Raw genomic sequence first — 11,861 nt, 5'->3', positions numbered from 1 at the left:
GAAGGTGTGTCTTCATTAGTTGGTTGGTTCCGAAAAGTAAGAAGTTACACCTCATTTCATTTTGCCCTTTCTCTTTGCTCAAAAACATATTCCATCTTTTTGTTTGATCTTTCATTATCTATTTATTTACTTATTTCAAAATGTCTCCCCAAACTGTTACGTTTGCCAAGGATGACTAAAGTAATCTAGACTATGTACATAGTAGCCGTTAACAACCAGACTCGTGTGTAGTTGTTAAATGCTGAGTAAATGTATGTTTATTTTGTAAGGTTTGTTTTCTAGTTTCAAGTGAACTGCCGTCATGTCAGTCGTGTTGAAGATGACAGAATGAGAACGGATGAAGAGATAACAAGAAAACGGGTAAAACTACATTTTTTAATTCTTGTATTTCATTTCATTATACAGGTATTGAAGAGAATAATAATTGGTCTACTGACTTGAGTTAAGTGTATTAAAAAAAAAAAAAAAAAAAAAAAACAACCAAAAACAAAACATGTTTGCTTGAAGATGCATTATGTAAGAGCTAAATCTAAGATTAATATTTAGACATTTATTCACGTGATAAATCCTTTATGATTTAATATAAAAATGGAGAAGCGAGCCCGATTTTCGATTATCAAGTAATGTTGCTACGATAGTAAACAATCATGTTAAAAATTCAAACACTGATAACATCCCTCAATAAAATTATTTGAATGAAATTTTCAATATATTAAAGTGACATTATTAAGATTTAGATACAGGGCTGGTCGTTCGTGCTATAATATTTTAAAAATAATTAAATGCAAAATGAATATATTGAAAATTTCATTCCAATTACTTTATGTTGTGCGAAGTTATCAATGGTGGTAGTTTTGACAAGATCTGTGCATTGATGTTGACCACCGTACTGATCATTGGAGTATCAGCCTCGCTTTTCCATTTTTAAATTAAATCATTAAAAATGGCCGAAACGTTCTAACCTACTTATATAACATTTAAGGCACAAAGAAAGATTTACAATAGGCATATTATGTAGCTCTTACATAATTACCTGTTTAATTTTGAATTATCTATTTTGAACTATTATAAAAAGAACGACCGGCTCTTTATCTAAATCATACTTAATGCTCTTTAAGCTTTTAAACTTGATATTTATATTTTAGCAGTTTAGAATCATTCTTTTAGAAGCAATCATAAAAATAGTTACTTCTCAGAAAAATGCACAAACCATTGGATGGAGAAATTTTGGAACCGGTATTCCATTTTGTTCCAATAAAATCAAACTTTATCCACAAAAACCCACTCACGTTAATATTTATTTATCACCGATGCAACGAATGGTTTTTGAAAAACTAAACATCATTATGGCCTCCATCAAAGACTTACACAGTGTGCTTTAACGCACATCTTGCCAGACTTCAATCTGTCAAGGTTCCTTTTATGTGTACGCCAAAGTGCAAACAAGACCTGGGTGTTCGACATTTTTGAAAATCAGGCGCCGTCAATGCCCCCCTCCCCTCCCCGCCACACACACACCCACACCCCGTTCTGCATCACTGACAAGGGAGAACCACGTCGTACGGACAATGCAGAGGAAATTCGCCACCAACTCCGGGATGGAAGTAGGGACCTCCGGGTGATTGATCTAGCGCCTTACTCACTGAACCCTCCTCACCCCTCCCGCGCCGCTATTCAGGGTTCTGTTTTAGTTTCTAAAACAGGATAGTACAATGTAAGCACTGTATATGTTAGTTTCAAAATGATTAAGTATTATGCTATGAAGACGTTGAACCTGATACCATGGCATGTCTCGCATTGATCGTACTTTTAAACTCATATTTCCATCTTAAAGCTAGGAGCTCGGTCATAATGTGAACACTGTCACACTCCTTTGACAGTTAGGCATATTTTGACTGAGTGCAATACGTAAGATCAAAGTTCTACCATTGGCAGTGTTTTAATTATATATATAGATATATATATATTTAAAATACAGATGTGACGCCATCCTTTGATGTTGGCTTACCATTATTCATTATGACGTCATCCTTTGATGTTGGCTTACCATTATTTCAAATAATGACACGAGCAATGTGCCAAGCGTACATTATTCATACTAGTTGAAACATTGGACTCGTGTGACGTATTTCGTCGAAATACCCGTGCTGGATAGTGTCTGTGTTTTAAGTTGTTTAATGGTCTCGTGCAAGACATTGCGCAATACCAATTTCTTACTTAATGTCCCGTACTCGATCATTAAACTACACATAATACGGTGATATATTTGAATTACTTGTATTGTGAAATTTGATTTTATTATATTTAGTAATCTACGATATTTGTATTTAGTAATCTGTGATTGTATAAATGTATTTTTGTGATCATATTTATCTCGTAGATATCACCGTATGTTTGACACAATATATCCCAGTTGCTGTAGACGTGGTATTTATACACCATTTCAATCATTCAGGACACTATTTCAAGTGATTTTCGATACATGTTTTAGAATTAAATGATCGATTTGTTCGTCTGGTAGGTGTGAAGAGGTACATATCAGAGATGCAAGAGATAGCTCACATCAGTGATGTTGACATCTACATTCTCGCTAGGTGTTACAATACAACCTCTTATTGTCATTTTTTTATTTTCTTTCGCCAACGACAAATGTTGATGATTGTAGTTTTTGTCAAGTTTCTTTGCCCTGTCTACTTATTTATGTTACGACTTATCCAACTCGCTATCGTGTTGTCGATTGAACTTGGCTACCAGTGCGTTACAGGTGATTCGTTTAGCGTTTATTTTCAATTCACAAAGATAGATGCATTCCATGTTAAAAGAGAGAATTAGAGCGATGACTCGCGTACAATTAACAGGATATCAATGCGTAATTATCAGCCCATTATCTTTCATCTAAATACATAATTAATGTTTACATAAGTTATAACACGTTACCTTATTCGTTTTGTTTTTTAAACAAACAGGAATTGACCTTTAAAAAACGTTATAATATATCATGTTGTTTATATTAGTTATAACAAGTGTCATCATTGGTTTCGTTTTTTAACATATAGAAATGTGACAAATTTGCTTTTTTACAATACATGTACGTCATAATTTATCTAATGTTCTTAAATACCTTAAATTAGCTAAGGCTGTTTGATTTACGACAGATCGAAGTATTTATTTCAATTATTCGCTTGCGCGTAGGAGTCTTTAGCAGTGGGAGGAAATAGGAGGACCAAGAGGAAATCCACGAAGTTGACCAGACGACCCTACTCCTTGTCCCGCAAAAGCGGGGAATCAAAACCACGCCATTTGAGTCAGAGGCAGACCTTATGATATAACGCGCACGCGTTAAACCGCTCTAGAAGATTTTCTTTGTAGTTCAAAAGGTTTTGGAGCACAAAATGACCGATATCTCAACTCTGACTTCATCAAAAGAGGTAAACATTTTCAACGAAGACAGATTGTCATTCCACAAGCCAAATGAAGTCAACACACATCATACATCATCTGATGAAATCAGCACCCATATACATCATCTGATGAAATCAGCACCCATATACATCATCTGATGAAATCAACACCCATATACATCATCTGATGAAATCATAAAAAAATCAACAATAAAATCTGATGAAATCGACATTTATATTTTTAACCCAACTGTACGAGGTCTGGCCATTTTAAATGACACATTACTTGTTTTTATAAAATTTTAAAAATTAAGAACTGTTTTCATAATATTGACGTAATAAATTTGTACTGATTTTTCATATCAGATAATGACGACATTGCAATACATTACTAAGTACAACGATATCTTTCGTTACAGGAGGTTAGTGCGGGATAGGATTGTCTTGGTGCTGAGTGGACGCAAAGCCCCATTTCTCCTTTTGTTTTAGTTAGGATCTAAAAGGTATTGCCAGATACGTGTCTTAATGTGTGAACAAGACAAGCTCCGGTATACCGGAGTGGTGATATTGTGTATACTCTTGTATCTCGAGATCTAGAGTGGTAACAATGTGCATACACATGTAGCGATAATTGTGTATCTCGAGTGGTGATATTCCGTATGCTCTTGTAGCTGGAGAGTGGCGACAATGTGAAAACTCCTGTATCTAAGAGAGTAGCGATATTGTACATACTCTTTTCCATGCCTATTATCTTCCATACAAATAATAATAACCGCAACATCAATAAGACATTTTATTTAGAAACTTATAGTAACAGACGAACAACCAGCTCACCTGTAGAAGATTGAGATGCATTCCATGTGTGCTTTACTTTAAAAGTGTTTTTTTTAATCCCGCGAAACCCTATTTCATAAAAATTACCTTTTATAATAAACCTTCCCAAAATAAACATATTGATAAAATAGATGCTCAGGGGATTAGAACTTATGAAGGTCGAAGGATCATTGGCTACTAAAAGTGGCAATAAATATATACTAATATGGCGGACTTGGTTCTATCCAGTGCTGTTATTGAGATAATAATAATACTAATAATTTATAATCATGCTATATTAATAAATATAATAATAGAAGAGTTTATGTCAACAAATCTCGTCAAATGTCATTATATCTGAAATATTAGCATCAATTCATAACGACGACCTTGGCCGGACGCCATATTGTATCACTATGATTGACAATCCTATATGCCACAAAGGATATATTTTGACCATAATGCGGATTTTATTAATACGTTTAGTTCTTGATAATAATAATATGTATTTTGCAAAAATAATAAATGGTTTGAGAAGAATTCTCCTGTTTCTTTCAAGATCTGTCCTAAATAGCGTGGGTGAGGTGAATGGTGTTCCACGTGTTTGGATTGGACGTATAATAGCCCTAAAAAGATGAAAGTTGTAGAAAAGTATGCGAAAAAGAAAAGAAACACTTTAGTTATATAGAAACACTTAACTCATATTGTGAAGCCGTTTACAGGGGCGTGTTCAGGAAATTGGAATTGAACAATGGAGGGTCCGGGGTCCAGTTCTGGGGTATTATTTACCCGAGAATGTGATAAAATCAGAAACTCTGTCTGCTCATTTAGATATACCTGAATAGGATTAGAGTGGAGTGATGTCAAAATGGCGACAATGCTTTGCACGTTTGTTATTCGATTTTATTTCGATGAAGGTAACCCCCATCCCCCGGACTCGTGCCTGATTTAGGCACCCATTGATTGCCATGTATACATTTTCTTTTTGTCTTGCAATATCTTTATCATTAATGTTGTTGATATGTTTATTATTCTACATTTAGCAGTACGAGCCAGGGGCCGGGGGACTTTTCGGGTAGACGGGTAAAGGGAAAACAAAAATTATTATGGCAAAATAAAGTGCCCGAAATCCAAATTTTACTTTTCTTTTAATTGAAAACCACCAATTTGAATTGATTATGGATTAAAACATTTGTCTGGAGCGACTCTACTTTGTGCGATATTTTTTGATCTTCGATTATTATTTGTGAGTGCAGCTGCAACAGTTTGATTGGATGGTTGGAATTTAGATCGCCATAGAGCGTATTTGCAGCGGTTATTTTTATTTTGTTTTTTCTAAACAATACTTTACTCTCAGAAAAGGATTGAGGAACAGGCTAGGCCTATATTACCTCTCTTCTAGAGCGTATTTGCGGCGGTTAATTTTTTGTTTGTTTTTTTCTAAACAATACTTTACTCTCAGAAAAGGATTGAGGAACAGGCTAGGCCTATATTACTCCTCTTCTAGGCGGTTAAATGTTCAAAAATTTATCGGGTGGGGAGGCGGCCCCCATACCCCAAGACGATTGATTGGTTGTTTGGGATTCAGGTCAGCCACCTAAGAGAAGAAAAACAAGTTTGCTCCCGACAGTCTCCGTGGACGATTGATTGGTTGATTGGAATTCGAGCCAGCGACCTAAATTTGACGTTGCTGTATTCTTGAGCTTGAGTAGCAGGAAAACGTGTTTGCGACTGTCAAATTTCCCAAATTTTCTTGGTGTTCGGTGGGGTCTCGCCGTCTGTAACCCGAAATGTTTTCGGCCATTTCAGGTCCGTTCCCCTACCCACTAACACGCATCGAGCCCGTACGCCTATGGCCATTTTAATAAACGGCCTATTTCTATTCACATCCGTGTTTGTTCGTCATTAGGGAAAAACGAGTCCTTCGCGAGTAAGCTATTCGCAAACTGGGGATCACGTGGCTAAGTGGGTAAGACGCTGGCTCGTTAGCCTGGAGGTCGGGTGTTCGATCCCTGCATTGGCCGAGAAAGTTCATCCAGATTTTCCGGCGTGGTCCCCCCTTGTCAGTGATGCAGGACGGAGGGCCTAACAAGGACAGCTGTCTAGTCCTTCGGATGATACGAAAAACCGAGGTCCCGTGTACATTGGAATGCTCGTAAAAGATCCATTGGCAGTTGGAATTCGATATAAGAGTGGGCGATTGTGCCGCTGCCCGGGCAAAATTTCCCTCATAGCACACTGTATGGCGTATGCCCGTCTTCATTAGCCCGGCATAGGAGCAGAACAGTAGGACGTTAAACCCCATTTCATTTCATTGTTATTCGCAAACTGCCTCTGTTCGACGATAAATGGAGCATGAACATTGTATGCGTAACAGTAGTAAATAAATATAACCGAATTTTAGTGTCTAAATAACAATTCCATACCAATCAATGTCATTTCAGACAAAAGTAGAACCAATATTCGCGGGTCTTAATAAAACAAATTATTTATATCTTTAGAGATCAAACGAAATGTTCGACATGTTTATTCCGTTAAATAATGTGATTATTTTAAACGTAAATATTTTGTTGTAGGTTAGAGCATATCTACAGTTACGTGTCGTCACATTTCACCTAATCTACGGAATTATAGTACACCAGTTGTTGATCTCCTGCTGGACATTTGTTCAAATAACAACTTAATCTATTGGTCAACATTCCACGTCAAATTAAATACGAGTTATTTCATTGGTCAACAGAGGCTCACGAGCGGTTTAGAATCTCCGTATGTGCAGAAGCAAACGACCTGTGTGTTGCTGCCAATAAAATGATAAACAATGTTTGATTTGTTCTCAGTTAATTTCCTTTTAAATACGTAGATATGGTTCATCAATCGGCTGTCATATTGCCAAAATTTGTATTTCTAGTCATTGCGGGTTAAATATGGGAAATTAAACTTGAACTCTGTGAAGTTAGCATCTTGAAAGAACTTTGGAATATTTGTAGAATTTGATTTATCTCAAGAATTTGGTAAACAATTTGAAGGTAAGAATGCAACTTTTTAGATGACTTTTATCAATCGAGCTTATACAATTATTAGGTTTATCGTGCATTCATTATAAACTATGTCAATTCGGGACTAGATAGCTTGCACGCTGGTTCCTTGGAATAGGGATGGAGATGGGAGGGGAATTGGAACACCCGGTTAGACAGGCTACCCGACCCCTTGTCACAGGGCCTGACAAGGGACAACGTATAGTCGTTCAGGCGGGACGAAAACCGAGGTTCTGTGTACAGATTGGCATGCATGTAAATGAACACATTGGAATTCGATATAATAGTAGGTCATGGTGCAGCTGCATGGGGTAAATTTCCCTCATAGCACACTGCAGAACAGTAGGACGTTAAACCCAATTTCATTTCATTTGATTAGGATCAAACCTACAACACCTGAATAAATTTCGAAAACTATTGTATTTCATAGAATGTGTCCATTTGAAATAGACTGTTTTAGTTCATATTTATTAGTTCCGCTAAACCAGCTTCTGGTCGTTACCCGAATTCGATATAAGAGTAAGCCATAGCGCGGCTGTCTGGGCACATTTCCCTCATAGCACACTGTAAACCCGCCTTGATTTGCGCAGAAAAGTAAGGAGGTAAACACCATTCCATTGCATTTCATTCCTGCTAGTGAGATGTTTTCCTGTTGTCCTCCAAATTAACTAACAACTTTATTTGCTTTGACAATATTAAAAAAAGAACAACGTATAAATGTGCTGTTTGTTTTGTCTTTGTTCAGTTAGATTGTTGTCCTGTATTGTCTACTATGGTGGAAGATACCGTACTATCGCACTAAAACATTTTTTGTAGATGATACGGCTAAACGTAAAGCGATTTAATTTGGTATGTAAAGCCGCAGCATTTAAGCACTTGAGCTGCACATGACAAGGTCCTAATCAAACTGATCATTAATTGTTTAACTAACGTAGATTTGTTAGCTGGGTAATACTCTTTGTAACAACGATAATTCAAGGTTGATTAGCGCTATAGATGTTTTTACTTTTTTTTTGTTTCACTCTGATCTGTACGTGATATTTTCCAATTACAGATTGGTTGAAATAGTTTAAATTAGAGTTTTATGTCAAGCCGACCGGTCGATTTCAACTTCAGAACATTAACAAGACAGGCGCAGAATCGAACTTCCGTGTGTGAATGAAGAGACAACGCTTTTATTCCGCAAGTTAACGTCTTGAATGCCTCCATAGGCTACTATCCCTTTCGACTAGGCTTTAAGTTAGACTCCCACTATCACAATCGCACTACTATTGAAATCGTGGTTTTAATCGCGGTGATCCTATCAGGTCTTATTATATATTGAGGATAGTCGTAGCAATCGTGTTGACCGTATCGAAACATATGCGAACGTATCTGTACGTAGCAGATCATGGACTTAATAGAGTCAATCCTATCGTAACGCATAGCACGGCAGTGGGAACCTGGCATTATCAAGTGATGAGAGGGAGAGAGAAATGGGTTTTAACGTCCACTCGACACAAACTAGGTCATTTCGAGACGAACACATGGTTCAAATTTATTTCAATAATTCGCTTGCGCGTAGGGGTCTTTAGCAGTGGGAGGAAACCGGAGGACCTGGAGGAAACCCACGAGGTTGGACAGGCGACACTTTTCCTTGTCACGTACAACCACGCCTGTTCACTCAATGGCAGACCTTATGATACAGCTCGCACTTGCTAACCATTCGGCCATCCACCCCCCATCAAGTGATGAGTATGGCTGCCACATCCGCATACTAATCGAAACGTCACTCAGTAATAAGATCATCGCTTGATATAGTCAAGAAAACCCAAGTCGAAACATCTCTATGAAATACGTAGTAATAGTATTCCATAGAATTGTGAGCTGTTTGTTTGGTTAGGAAGGATAAATATTTCATGATTAGAGTTTGTACCGCTTAGCAATATATTCAAACGTAAAAAAAAGTCTGCAAACAAAATACTAGGAAATTGTTGATGTTTTAAGACGAGAGAACTGCACACGAGAATAGACGCGTTCAGAAAAATCTGCAAACAAAATACTAGGGAATTGTTGATATTTTAAGACGAGGGGACTGCACATAAGATTAGACGTGTTCAGAAAAATCTTGAATAACATTTACCTGCACATCTTGGATTAAAGGGCAATAATACGTGACGGATAGCCATGAGAAATCTCTTGGGAAAAATGGCTGCAAAGATCCATCAGTAATTCCACCTTAGCCATTTGAGGATTTACAAGTCAGTCGTCGTATAATCTCCCAAAATTATTGAAGATCCAGGTACAACATAATATGTTTCAAGGTTTGACTCTTCACTAACATATTTCCTGATTTTTTTTTGTTTTTGTTTTTGCCATATTTAAATTAATTTTAAATTTTGACCATTATTACCAATTATATATACTATTTTAATGGCCGTGCTTAAACCAGATAGTAATGAAAATTACCTTAGAGTATACGATTTATGTGATCCGAAGTATATGTGGTCAAAAAGTTTGGAAATCTGCTAATGATGGGACATTCATTCAACATGTGTGTCTGAAAATAACGGCCAGCTCTATCCGATAGCAATCAAGAGTTATGTCCCTTAAAAAACTCTGTGTCGTCCACCAATTTTACGTCTGTGATATAACTAGATAAACACATGGCAGGGAATAACGTCTAGTTGTTCGGATGCAACGGAACGGAACAATCGAACAGTTGTAATTTAATTGCTGTCTGGGAAAATTTGACCCCGTAGTACACTGCCGGTCTTTATTATCCCGGTTGGCGCAGAATAGTAGGATGCTAAATCCCATTTAATTCATTCATTGTTCATAAGAGGAGAATGTAACCAGGGGATCAAACATTGTTTACGGATATTAATATACAGACAATAAACGATTATCCATCTTCTGTCAACTGAAAGAGACCCAATTACCGCCATTATCCCGACGAAAAAACCCACTAGATGATACTAATAAAAATATCATTGTTCATATATCCTACTGTCAAATTGTCTTTAATTAACTGGACATCCGGCACAAAACAGATAATAAATTCAATCTGAGTCTATGAATAAATCAACAGTATATTTACCTTATATACCAGACACCGAGTGACCTATATAAATCCCTTTTTTCATTATTGTATTTATTATAATAAAGCGATTTAATAACATATTGGACCGTATAAAGCCTCTCCTGCAGAGATATGAAAATTACTTATACATGTATTTTATTAGTACAAACGGGTTATGTGTCATCGTGAATTATTGTATAATAGTAATAATAATAGATTAGGTGGTAATTGAAAACTAGGCTCAACTATGCAGATGGAAAGGGGATTGGATTTGGTTGTGTTTGCGATCGGCGCTTCATTGGTGAAAATTATAATATTTGATTTATCAATATTAACCTACATATAGGACCGAACTGTAGATGTCTGGAAACCAGTCTAACATTAACCCGACATATTGGACCTAGCTGTACATGTCTGGAAGACAGTCTAACACTAACCGACATGTTGGACCCAACTGTACATATCTGGAAGACAGTCTAACACTGACCGACATGTTGATGACTGGAGACTAGTCTAACATTAACCTGACATGTTGGACCCAGCTGTACATGTCTGGAAACCAGTCTAACATTAACCTGACATGTTGGACCCAACTGTAGATGACTGGAGACTAGTCTAACATTAACCCGACATGTAGATGACTGGAAACCAGTCTCTAGCATTATCAGCCATATAGGACCAATCCGTTGATGACTGGACACTAACCGACATGTTGGGCTCATCTGTAGATTACTGGAGACTAGTCTAACATTAAACCGTTGGACCCAACTGTAGATGACTGGAAACCAGTCTGGCATTAGCAGCCATATATAGGACCTATCCGTTGAAGACTGGAAACTAGTCATAACATTAACTCACATATTAAACCCAACAATGACTGGAAACCACAGTTGATGACCTACAGTGTAAATTTAGAAATTTAAATAATATGTAACCGAATACCGTCAATTAAACAATTGAACTTACTACCTCGTCGATACATCATTCTTTAATATCTCCAACTCAATCATATATTATACTTATATAGGGCCAATCTGTTTCTATCATAAATACAGGGACAATATATACACGTGTTTAATGAAATATAATCTATCAATAATATCTTTAATAAAACTTAAATCTATACATCTGTGAATATATATATAAGTACCTATTTATAGAATCAATAACGTGGTATATTAACCTCGCTTCTGTCACAGTCAAACTGAGGCTAATGATTAGGATTCGAGATATGTCCATCAAATTTTATTTTTATCTAAAATATATGAATTTTTAATGACAAGTTAAATAGCTATGTAGATATTAAAAACACTTTTATTTATTTCTGATAACATTTACTCACGTCATGTGGCTACTTATTTGTATAATTAAAGTTTAAAGATGTCGACTTATTTCTGAAAATGGTTGATTCACGCATGGTCAACGTGTCATGGGGATCGTGGTAGTTGTGTGGTTAGGCCCCGGGATTTGCAATCAGAATGTCATTACGGTGTGAACCTTGATAAACAGTTGGGTGGGGGGGTAGAGTCCGGTATCTCAGGGGTGACCTTC

General features: G+C 36.6%; 1 protein-coding gene across 1 annotated transcript in view; it reads left to right on the top strand.

Moving 5' to 3' along the window:
- The first annotated feature begins 323 nt into the window (after positions 1-323).
- LOC126823770 (rac guanine nucleotide exchange factor JJ) overlaps positions 324-11,861 on the top strand; it is a 72,168-nt gene continuing 60,630 nt past the window's right edge. Inside the window, exon 1 of the mRNA XM_050552740.2 lies at positions 324-360. The gene's annotated coding sequence lies outside the window, so the exon portion shown is untranslated. The remainder of the gene's footprint in view (positions 361-11,861) is intronic.

Source organism: Patella vulgata, chromosome 6 (genome assembly GCF_932274485.2).
Source record: "Patella vulgata chromosome 6, xgPatVulg1.2, whole genome shotgun sequence".
NCBI lineage: Eukaryota > Metazoa > Mollusca > Gastropoda > Patellidae > Patella > Patella vulgata.
Note: the sequence above shows the minus strand (reverse complement) of the source record. Positions and strands in the feature narration are given on the sequence as shown.